Raw genomic sequence first — 12,841 nt, forward strand, 5'->3', positions numbered from 1 at the left:
GACGCACCGGATTGTGTGTCATATCTGCCCTAGGGTAGATCAGTCTGGGTCTGAGTGGCCGCGAGACTAACTGATGTATGAGTGTGGTGTAGGGTATGGATATCCTTAGTAATCAGTGAGTATTCTTAGTATCCCTATAGATTTAGTGGTGTTCTTAATAATATGAGCTTGTATATTGCGAGTTCCCCATCCTCAGGTAGGTACCCAGGTGCCTGGATAGTTGGTCCTGAGGAGGGATGTGATTACGTTCTGGCTGGGTTGGAGGGGCCCCTAGGGGCTGATCCCATCTAATCAGAAAATCCGGCCATAACATTTGGCGTAGTCGGCATCTTACGAATCCTGTGTGTCCTGGCCATGTGCTTAGATAGTTTCCCATGTGTTCTGAGGGAGTGCCCTGAACGCCGGTTCCATCTGGCGTAATGTTGCAGTTTATGTAGCCTGTGTGACCTATGGGCTTGAACAGTTGTAGCGTGAGGAGATTGCATTACATCATGGCATTTGGCTTATTCAGGGTGGAAGGAATGGTTTTCATCTTGGTGTTTAAACTGTCAGGGTTGAAGGATGGCATTACATGAGGGAGCCAGTTACATCTTTGTAATGGTCCAATTGTATAAATGTGTGTAAAAAATGCTTTTAAATTGTCCATTAAATTGCTTGCTGCATCTGCTTATGCTGTGCAATGTGAAATGTGTTCATTGTAATATGATTTGTGGAGTTCTTTGAATATAGCTCCTTGTAAATATGGCTTGTGAATAGCGCCATGTTAATGTGGCTTGTGAGGTGCATGTTCTCATGTTGATCTGCTGTGTTCCTTGTGCATTGCGCCTTGGATATATTGTTTGTGAAAAGCTTGTCTTGTAAATATGGCTTGTGAATAGCGCCATGTTAATGTGGCTTGTGAGGTGCATGTTCTCATGTTGATCTGCTGTGTTCCTTGTGAATTGCGCCTTGGATATATTGTTTGTGAAGAGTTTGTCTTGTAAATATGGCTTGTGAATAGCGCCATGTGGTCATGGCTTGGACAGGGCATGTCATCATTACGTTAGGCAGGAGTGAGCTGGATCTCTCTCGGGTGCTTGGGGATAACGTTTTGAAAATGTGTGTATGTGTTATCTGTAAACGTGAAGAGATGTGTTCATGATTTTCCCATGTATCTGCAGTCATTGGGAATTGATTGTGCTTGAGCTGCCAAAGGGTTAATATCTTGAATTGAGATGGCAGTCTTTATTTTTAACATGCTGTCAACACGCATGGTTATCTGACCTGACTATAAAAGTCAGTGGATTATTTGATGGTTTGATTTTGACTTTTATTGATTCCTTGGTCTGCCTATGTGCTTTGTCGGCTTCTTGACGGAAAGGTAACATCTTGGGCTTTGCGAAGGGTTCTGTTCATTTCACATTCTTTTTGAACTGCGTCTACGAATTTGTGTGGGTTTGCCTTGGAACTGTAAGTTATAAATCAACCGGTCGGATTGAGATAAGGGTTTGCACGGAGAGAGCTGTGTTCTTTTAAATACGCTTCTTAATATGCATCCATAGACGTGTGGAAAATTATTTTTGAATGCATGATTTAAAATGAGTGAAATGTTAAGGAGGTGGCCCGTTAGAATGCATGCTACGGGCTGTTTTCATTAATTATTTCTTTGAGGGTTTTCCATCTAGAAAGGAATGTGCTGGTTGCAATGATCACAGGTTGAGAATAATCAATCTTGCCCGACAGTGCATGGTAACATGTGCTTTTAATTAGTGAAAGGCAACCGTGTGCTTTTGAAGAAAAAAAAAATGATATGTATTCTTATTATTATTTTCCCAAATGCAAAATGAAACTTTTTTTATAAATGTGTCTATATGAAAAGTTTGCGCTATAAATTACACTGTAACGCATAATTACTTGTTGTCCCTGGTTGAACTAAACACAATGTTGAAATGTGTCTGCATTTTATGTTGTTTTAAAATTATTTCTCTTTCAACAGCTGACAATGGTTCATGATAATTCGTTTTTTCAAATGCAGAATGCATAAATTAATGCCCTTATTTTAATTATCTTGCCTTTAGCTGAATTAGTTAGACAAAAGTCTTTTTTGAAGCTGGAGCTTTTAAGTAGCAGTACACTGTAACAGAATTGTTTTTTTTTTTTTTAAATGCTGGCTTTCGTTAGTTAGTGCAATCAGGCCTGGGAACAAGCTTGCAAAAAATGTGTTTGTCGACCTTGGCAGACCAGCTGGTTTGTGAAGACAAGTTTTTTTTTCCCTGCAGGCTTTGGCTGCAGCCTGTCCTGTTTTTGATTGGCCATAATCCAATTTTGTTCCGCGGACGGCTTGTTTATGTAAGGGTGGGGGAACTCGCTCTTTCTGGCTGTTGACGCAGGCAGCTTCATTGCCTGCTGATAAGGGATTCTTGCACACTCTTGGCCCTTGGCAGTAGGCCTGGGCGGGCTTCTCTGATCAGGGAAACGGAGGCTTGCAGTGCCCTGCTCCTGCTGTGAGATCATCATTTGGCAGTGATTCAAATTACTTGATACTGTAGCCTGGCTCCTGCTCTGAAGGGAGGGGTGTCTCACAGAGGATTAGGGTATGTTAGGCCCTGCTAAAATGTCATTAAAAGTTAAATTTTGAATGTTTTTAATTATTTAGGATATTTTCTTTTCAATAATGAAAGGCACCCGGGGTGCTTTTTAAATTAAAATTTTATTTTTCAAGAATAATGATACTTGTTTTCTTGTCCTAGGTTGCTGGGTTTTGGTGTTGGTGTGGGTCGCCCCCCCCCCCACTTCCTTTTCTTATTTTAGTTTTTTACTTTCATGTTTTTATGTTAGTTTATTATTTTTGGAAGATGGAACCAGACCAGACCAGACCGGAAGGGTGATGGATGGCCGCATCGGAGGAAGTGTCCGGATACCGAAGATGCAGGGTGGTGACCTACACTGATCAACAAAATTGACATTGGACTTATTTTTTTTGGAAGAACACAATTACACTTTTTTTTTTAATTTGTGACAGACTCCATCATCGTGAATTTCCCAAAAGGATTTTCTTCTATAATCCCTTGGCCTGCATTATTCCCATGTTTTCAATCATTACAAGCAGGCCCCACTTTTAAAAGCAAATACATGTCATCATAGTTGCCAATGAAGGACTTTTTTTTTGAATGGTGGTGCACACATGTGTTCCACAGTGTGAAGAAACTAAGTGATATATATATACACCAGCTATCTTGTAGAAATGGGGTTGTTTTTTACTGTTCTTACATTTTCACCTTGATTGATCAAAGGGTGGTTACCTTAGACTTTGGATTGTTCTGGGAGGTGTGTCTTTTAGTATGATTATGTATTACTGTTTGCCCAGACCTTGAAAATATTTTGTCATGTCTACTTCTCAGATTTCACCAAAATGTTTTTTCTTTAAATTGACAAATGTCAGTAGGCCTCATTTAGGCCCATTGTTATTTTCATCCCACAAACAAGCCCCTACACCACTAGATTTCATGAGTCATCATTAGCTTAAGTTGACTTTAGTAGGTAGGCCTCATTTAGGCCCTTTGTTGTTTTCTCTTTAGAAGTTGAAACACATTTAGTTCTTAAGTTGTCCGAAGTAGGTAGGCCTCATTTAGGCCCATTGTTATTTTCATCTCACAAACAAGCCCCTACACCACTAGATTTCATGAGTCATCATTAGCTTAAGGTGACTATAGTAGGTAGGCCTCATTTAGGCCCTTTGTTGTTTTCTCTTTAGAAGTTGAAACACATTTAGTTCTTAAGTTGTCCGAAGTAGGTAGGCCTCATTTAGGCTTAAGTTGTCTGAAGTAGGTAGGCCCCATTTAGGCCCCTTGCTGTTTTCATTCAACACATAAGTCCCTACATCACTAGATTTCACCAGTTATCATTAGAAGTTGAGGCACATTTAGTTTGAGGATGCTTTGGTTAGTTTCTGTTGTTATCAGATCCAATCTCAGATATGTTTCAGCATTCAAGTCAAGGGTGCCTTGATTTGTTTTCAGTTGGTTGTTAGGTTTGTATTCCCTACAATTGAGTTTCAGGTGGAATTTCCTTAAGTTGTCATTATTTTTAGGGAGTTTTTTAGTTTTTGATTTGTTGATAGATTGTGTTGATGTTTGTCTATATGGATGTTATTGTTTATAAGATGTTCGCACGATAAGGATCTAAGGGTGGATGGCAGAGTTTTTGGCTCTATTTAGCAGTGATATAGATCTTAGTCTTGCTCACATCTAGGATAGGTATTCTTAGCCTGTGTTGGATAGATTGTGTTGATGTTTGTTTATATGGATGTTGTTGTTTATTGATGTTCGCAAGATAAGGATCTAAGGGTGGAATGTAATGGCAGAGTTTTTGGGCTCTATTTAGCAGTGATATAGACCTTAGTCTTGCTCACATCTAGTATAGGTATTCTTAGCCTGTGTTGGCCCTTTTAAGCCCTTTTCCAGACCTAGAAGAGGATAGCTGCTTAATATGATAATAGATCCTTTATTCTTGACTTTAACCTGTCTATTGCCTATTGGCTTTGACATATTAGACACATTGGTATGGTTTATGTAGGTATTCTGACAGAGCTAAGGGGCATTTCATCCCTTTCAGGCCTACAGGCCTAGAGCTAGAGGGACTCCATCTTGATGAAGCTGAGAGGCTTTTCAGGGTAAAGGCAAAGTTTATAGTTAAGGCTGTTTTTCACTTGGAGAGAACCGGTCTGGGCCAGCCCTTATCGGTAGGCTGTATTATTCTCTGTGTGGAAGACACAACAAAAGGCCGGCCGGCTGGGTGTGTGTCCTTGATGCGAGGTGATGCAGAGACCTGGTGGGCGGCAGGCTGATGGCTGGAACTTTCCATGAGGAAACAGCATTCTATATCAGTGAAGTGCAGAGGCGGAGTTAGTGAGTAGAGTCGAGTCGAGTGGAGGTGGCGAAGCCAGTCAGTCATGTTGAGGTGGAGGAGTGGAAAGCAGTGGAGTGGAGTTGGCAGAGAGAGAGGGTTCAAGCTGGAGAGAGAGCTGAGTTGAATAGTGAGCTGGAACTGAAGGAAGCAGTCAGAAGCAGTTACTTATCAGGAGGAGGAGTGAATAGCTGGAGTCTGAAGTAATGCCTTTTAGAAGAGACGGAGGAGAGATCGTGGACTAACCTATGGGAGCAGATGGAGTTATTTGGACATTGGTGCAGAGACAGAGTGAATAAGCTAGTGGAATGAACGGTGATCAGAGCGGCAGGAACCATTAAGATTGCAGCTGGAAGGTGGAGACAGTTCGTGGGGGAGAGGAGTCCAGTGCAAAGTGATCAGCGCAGAGGTGTACCCAAGAGTGCAGGAGAGAGAGAGAGTCTGGGATGAGCCAAGGCACAGACGAGAGAGGAACCCAGATGACAGCTAGAACAAGACTACACACTAATCAGGTGAACTCCACCCTTAATTTTGTCCTTATTCCCTAAGCTATTGTATGTCTAATCTTTTCTCTTTCAGCGGTGTGTTCTACCTATAGTCTTTGTCAGTTACAGATCTGTGTAAATGTTTATATTGTTCTAATAAAATAACCCCCAGTTTGTAGCAAACTGGCATGTGTCTTATATTTTTGTTCAATCTAGGTAAATGTATCTCCTAGGTGTTTACTAGGTACATGAATGGATGAGTAATCCCAATCAGGTAAGTGGTGATCACATAAATAGGGAGTGAGTGGACCTATGATGCTAAGAATAAGAGGTACATTATATTAATTGGCTAACTCCTAATATTGTAGTAGCAGACCCTTAGTGAAGAGACTTCCCAATATATATATATATAAAGGTGTTCATAGGAATGTGGTCATCGTTGATATGCGGCGTTAGTGAGAACGTTGGGTAGGAGACCAGCGTGTATACCCACAAGATTGTGGCTTGAATAAGTGAGAGCGTCAGGGAGGAGACTGGCGTGGAGGTTTGCCGGATTGCGAACCGTTCGGAAAAGGGAGCATTGGGTTCTGCAGGCCCATGTGTAGACGCACCGGATTGTGTGTCATATCTGCCCTAGGGTAGATCAGTCTGGGTCTGAGTGGCCGCGAGACTAACTGATGTATGAGTGTGGTGTAGGGTATGGATATCCTTAGTAATCAGTGAGTATTCTTAGTATCTCTATAGATTTAGTGGTGTTCTTAATAATATGAGCTTGTATATTGCGAGTTCCCCATCCTCAGGTAGGTACCCAGGTGCCTGGATAGTTGGTCCTGAGGAGGGATGTGATTACGTTCTGGCTGGGTTGGAGGGGCCCCTAGGGGCTGATCCCATCTAATCAGAAAATCCGGCCATAACATAGGGTCTGACCTGGACTGACTGTTTGTGATATTCTGCATTTTTATGTGAGCCAGCAGCCAAGAACCAATCCTTCACAGTGTCCAATCCTTTCCTATTTTCGTGCCCCTCTTATGCTGAATCAAACAGTCTCTTACCTGCCTCTTTCGTGTTCTGTCCCTTTTTGAAATCCTGACGATTTTATAAATGTAAATCACATTTGAGCATAGAGTTTTGCTGTCTCAAAGCAACAATGCAAACATGACTGTAACAAAATAGCTTTTACATGCTCTTTATTACTTTAGGACCTCGATTGGCCAACTATGTGAAGCAAGACTGCAGTCCTGAGGCAAAGTCAGACTGAGCTTCTGCAAAGCCAAAACATCCTAGGAAGGAAATGTGTTTCTGTGAGGAATCCTTGGCTTAGCTTCATCCACGCAGCAATAGCTTCCTCTGAGAACATTATACATGGAATATTGGTAGCAACATCAACACAAAAGTGCAGTTAAGCAAGAAACCAGTCAAACACTCAATGAGAGTGCATTGGTTTGCAGGCTTTCTCCCTCATGTGCTTCTATCCCCCCTCTGTGTCGCCCTCTTTTACCCATGTCCTCTTGTAACCTTCTGTGCTGTTGTTTCCCCCCACCCACTGTCTATGTTGATGCTTGCCCCTTCCATGTTGTTCCTTAGATTCCTGAACAAACTCTTCCTATGTTGTTGCTATTCCCATCCCACACCATTCCATGATGTTGATTGCTCCATCTGATTGCTTGGTCCCCACCCTGCTGTCGGTCTCTGTGATGTTGCTTGTTCCCTCCAACCCTCTGTTCCTCTCTGTGATGTTGCTTGCCCCTTCCAGAGTTCAGTCCTTCTCTATAATATTGTCCGTCAGCTCCTTTTCCGTGATGTGCTTTCCCCCTATTACACTTTTTTCCCTATCCGTGGTGTTGCTTGTGGCCTCCTGTCCTTTTGCTTGCCCCATCAACGTTGTTCTTTGCCCCCTCTATGTTGTTCCATTGTTGCTTGTCCTGAATTTTTACTTGCTCTATCCCACCCTCCTGTCACACCAGAAAAAAATCACTATGATGCGGCTAATACTAACCGCATCATAGCATTTGTTTCCAACTTTCAGCCATGCTGTGCAACATGGCTTCAAGAAATTGACAAAGCTAATGGTTCTGACAGGCAAGACCCATTGGCTTTTCCAGTGCTTGTTTACAATCTATTGACAAGCATTCATGTTCTGAGGGAAGGGCGTTTGTTCAGAAACAACTTTGAAACTGGTCAGTTGGCCATATTTCAGCGACAATGAAGGGGAAGAAACATTATAATACGAACCTTATCTCCATTAGGGCCATCTACGGGGAAGGAATTACACCATCATTTCACATAACGTAATGTCGTATGTGGTTTCAAGGTCTTATGTTTCTGTATGTGATCACAGGGAGATTTTTTGATTTTGACTATGTGTATGTTAATGTGATGTATTATTCTTTATCTTCTCTGGACAGCTGTCGAAAAGAAAATATTTTTTTGAAAAGTGATAAATATACATGTTTTGATATATGAAAAATAATATAATTAAAAACAGGTTAATTGTTGTGTCATTGGTTTTTACGTATCATTTTCTTGAACTATTTGTGCTAGTCAGGAGAAATTTCACACATGTTTGAGGGATCATTTATAGGCCCAAGTATTTAATGTTTAATGATAAACAATATTTTACAATTCCCCTTGAGGTGTTTGCAATATGAGCACCTCTATATCTGTAAGTAATTCAAAATCGAGTCCTTTGTGCAGACCTGAGTGATATTTGATCATTGAATAAAGACATATAATTGCTGGTATTTGTGCTTACCTTCCATATTTCAACCTTCTCTCTCTTTTCTCCACTCAGCCTATCACGGCTGAAAAAGGCAGTTGGCACTTAAGAAATCACCAATAAAGTATTGGTAAATAAATATAATTACATGAAAGACAGTGCCTATGTTTTTGCATAAATGGGATATGGCAACATCTGACTTTTAACTGATGATCTCATTTTGCAAATCAGTCACCATACCCAAATTCAAATAGTAGTCTTTTTCAAAACACGTGTACTATGTTAATTCATCTTACGATATATTCTTCTTCCATTCCAAATTCAATTTTGTGAAGGATATTCATAATTATTTTTTAAAGAAGGTGCGTTTAATGCACCTGACCTTGTTTTACTTTTTAAGTCTAGAATATTTCATTCTGCACAATCTATTGAACATCTTTCAGCAGTCTTTCAGTATCCTCTTGCTGTGATCACTTCCTGTTTCATTGATGCATACCAGAAATAACCTTGTGTGAAAGAACAGATTCTTTCAGAAACCATGACTACATGTTGTCTCTCCCCGTGTTTGGTCAGCCCCTTCTTACAGAGCCTGGTTTTTGTACCAAACATTCGGAGAAAATAAAAAACAAGAATGTTTAAATTAAATGCATTGACAGTATTGGTCAACTTAAATGCATCAATGAAGTAATATGCTTTAATCCCTTTGTTTTTAGAGAGGACAGCAGTACGGAACTAATATCCAGAGACTATTCTTGATGTCTGTTTAGGAACCTTAACCCTGAACCTGAAACAAAAAAGGGGAGATGGAAAAACATAGTTATTTTAATAATTTGCCTATCGTTAATAGATCTCGCTTGCACCTTGCTAGAATTTGCTCACACCCATGGAGGAAAATTCCATAATCGCCAAATATCTCTGGCCATTACCCAAACTGTCAAAATCATTTGCAGACAAATCTCTCAAAATTATCCCGCAAACCTTATCTAGTTTGACCAAAGTGCCTTCAAATATTCTGCATTTTTAATAAGTCATCTGCGAAAAGCTTATCTTGGAAATGTAGCAAACTCTCCTCAAATTGGGGCTTTTATTAAATATAAAGCCCCCTTTTCATCATGTTTGACTGACTAATTTACATTACGTATTGATCTAATACATTTTGAACTCGCATCTAAGCCCTTTTTGACCCACAAGACTGAATGATTATTTGATCAATTAAGCAAAGACAAATTCTTTAGTAAAGGGCATGATTAGCTGATCCTATCTAAATCCTTCTAAGCCTTCCTGGAGTAAACTTCTGGAAAGTTAACAGCGTGGGCCATGTTAAGCAATGTGTGTTGCCTTATCATTGACTGAAGGCTTGAAGCATGACTTTATTTCACTTATGAGCCAAGCTGTCCAGTGAGCACAGGATGTGAACATTCTTAGGGCAAGTATTGTTTTTCCTAGTCTCCACCGTAGCAGTTTACCTTCTGTTTTATATGTAAGCTCTGCCTTATGTTTTTTGTGGCATGCCGAAAAATAGTACCGCTAGCCAAGGTCTTGCAAGTGTCAAGATGAGATTAGAACTAGAATCCTTAATACCACTGTGCTAAAACTAAGAACTGTAACTGTCATATTGTGGATCAATGTCTCATTTCTTTAAAATTGGATTAGCAAACTAGGCTTCCTTGCAGATGCCCACCCCACACTTTTTGTCTCCATTTCAACTGCTAGATGCTGGATTTTTACTCTGATAGTGCACTGAGACCTGCTAACCAGTCCCAAGTGCCAGTGCTCTCTCCCCTAAAGTAATGTGAATTGGTACCCCCAATTGGCAAGGTACTCCCCCCCCTTAATAGGCCGCTAGTATATGATACCTGTGGTACAAACCGCATGTGTGTTAAAGGGGTCATCCGGGCTGCAGCACTCTATTTTGCCACCATGTGTGAAACAAGTAAATGTGTGTCTGCAGGTCTGCCATTGCAGCCTGCACAAGCAGCCCCTTTGCTTGAAAGAACCTTGCACACACCACATGGTGCCGGGTCAATATTTCTGCCTTAATGTAAGAAAGTAACCTCTATGGTAGACTTCCCAATCGAGGTGGCAGGGTGTATTATAATAAAGGTATGGATATATATGTTCAGACATATATGTCCCTACTGTAATCTTGTAAATCAAGCTTTACTGTAAGTAAATGGTGATCCAAAGGAAAACATGGGCTGGCTAATAAGCAAACTCAAGATAGCCAGATCCATTATGGTACCACCGAATTGTGTCATGTTTGGTGGTTAAACACAGTGCTTTTTCACCCTGACACAATTCTCTTGTCAAGGGTGAGCTAACATGCTCAGTGGTGCCACCCTGAGAGGGTGCCTCCCCAAGATACAGAGACCCAGTGCCTTGGCGGGCTTGCCCAAGCTGTTGTCCACCAAGACAAGAGTCTGCCCTACTGCTGGTCTTTCCAGCATGCCCACATTATGGGAGGCAAAGGACCTGGGCAGGACGGAGGACACACCACTGCCCTCCCAGGATGAGTAGTGAAAGATTAATCAAGGTGGTGAGCCTCAAAGGCTTCACTGCCCTTGATATGTAATTAGCTTGTCCTTAGTTGGAGGACAAAGCCCTTCCCATGCCTCAGGCAGATTACATGCAGGCGGGTGGAAAATTGTAGCCAGTCAGAAGGCGTACACCCCCAAAATGCTACCCACACCGTTAGGGTGGGATGGGGGCTCTTTACAACCAAGGAAGGGTTTTGCCATTTTGAAAAACCCCGAAAGTAGAGTTCTGGGTTAAAAGGTAAAATACACACACAGAATGCTCTCACCTCGGGGCAGTTTAGCTGCAGGGACTAGTAGCCCATTGGCCACTGTCCCTCACACTCGTAATACCCCTAAATGATTATTAAAGGGGCTCCCTTGGCACCAGAACCTCAGTTCTGCACAAGATTCTGAAGAAGGACGCCAAGAAGCAAGTGATCACTGACAGCAGGATTTGGACTTTCTGCAAAGCTTGAAGAGGGATATGTGGCACAATATACTGGAAACTACACTGGCTCCCAGTGGAGGCCAGAATAAAATTTAAAGTATAAGTCATCACTCATAGAGCACGGCACAATAAAGGGCCAAAAAAAGTAAGAAGTTTAATCTCCCCTACATTCCAAAGAGACAGCTTGGATCCAGCGCAGAACGGCTAAGTCAGACTAGGGTCAAGAGGGAAAAATGGGGAGGAAGATCTTTCTCCCACCTGGCACCCAAATTATGGAATCCCTACCACTGGAATTCAGGCAGATAGAGGGGGAATTACAATTCCACAAAAAGATTAAAACATGGTTGTTCACGCAATATCTTTAAGGTATAATCTGCCCAAAATCAGTACCTGACTGCTTAGCGCTGGGAAGCCCAGGGGTAGCCATAAGCTCTATAAATCCTCAATAATATTAATAATAATAAATGCATGAATAACTTGGGTCAGTGACTGAAACTAAACTCTCCCTTCAAGAGGGACTTCTGTGGATACTAGAAATCAAGTCAAACTCCCCTGGATTGGTGGGATTAGTCCTCTGCAAAGTGCAGGCAAATCAACAAGCTGATTCAGAAGAATTGTCATCCATTAGGTGCGCTGAGAGATAGCCCAAAGAAAAGTGCTGAAGTGCATGATGGGAGGTGTAGTTTCAAGCCTCTACTGCACTCACTTGAATTATTTCCAGTAGCCAAAGTAACTTTGAATTACCTTTACCGCAAACAACGCTTGTTTATCGCTAGCTCGGTAATCGACCCCTTAAGTGACATCTACAGCGAGAGGGCACTTCACAGCACATGTGACCAACATCAGCAATTACCCTGCTCCTGTATTTCTGCATCCTCAAACTGGTAACGTCACCACTTGTGGTAAAAGCATCCTCTGCATGACCCGTACCCGGTGATTAACATTTAAAGATACCTCTGTACCCAAAATCACTGTGCAAGTTAAAGAAATCCAGCTGTTGAACTAGGGGCCTGGGACCCAAAAGACCTCTACTTTGCGAGGGTAGATCGTAATTTAACCCCCAAGCAACCGTTTGTGAAGCCCTGCATTTTTTACAGCTCCCATTGACGTTTTACACACAGTCCTGCCCTGATGACATTGAATGATTCTTATACATACATTGTTTTGAATACCACTTTCTTTTAGTTCATTTTTAGTAGGGATGATGTCTGGGAGTCGTTTTTGCAGGGACATGTTGAGAAATGGCAGTGGCTCACTGAGATTATTTGCAACAATATTAGTGCACTGCTGCTATATTAAAACATTGAAAACACACAACACTATCCCTGAATATTAGATTGGGACACATTTAGAATATGGATTAGTGTGCTTGTGCAGTGTCAGTGACCTAGCCATATACAACCTGAGCAAAGCTGAAATTGGATCATAAACTCAAAGCTGCTGTTCCAGACAGGGCACCCCAAAATATGCTAGGCCCAGGGCCCCTAAAATCTTTAGGAAGTCCCTGCCTTGACTCCTGTTCAAAGTGATTGACAACTCGAAGCTACCCTTGCACCCAGACTCACCAAGCAAGATAAAAGTGAACTTACTCTTGAACCATGGGACCTCAAAAACCTCTATCTGCGAGGTTGAGAGGTAATTCAACTGAGAAGTGACTATTATGTCACAAGAGTGCTTTTCCCATTGCCCGCAATGTTAAAAGTCCAGATTTACAGCCCACAGACATGTTAGAAGTTACCGCTGCACCTGGAGTCCCCAAAGAGAGTACAAGTAATCTGACTGTGGAAACCTG

The sequence above is a fragment of the Lissotriton vulgaris genome, chromosome 1_1, assembly GCF_964263255.1.
Source record: "Lissotriton vulgaris chromosome 1_1, aLisVul1.2, whole genome shotgun sequence".
Classification (NCBI taxonomy): domain Eukaryota; kingdom Metazoa; phylum Chordata; class Amphibia; order Caudata; family Salamandridae; genus Lissotriton; species Lissotriton vulgaris.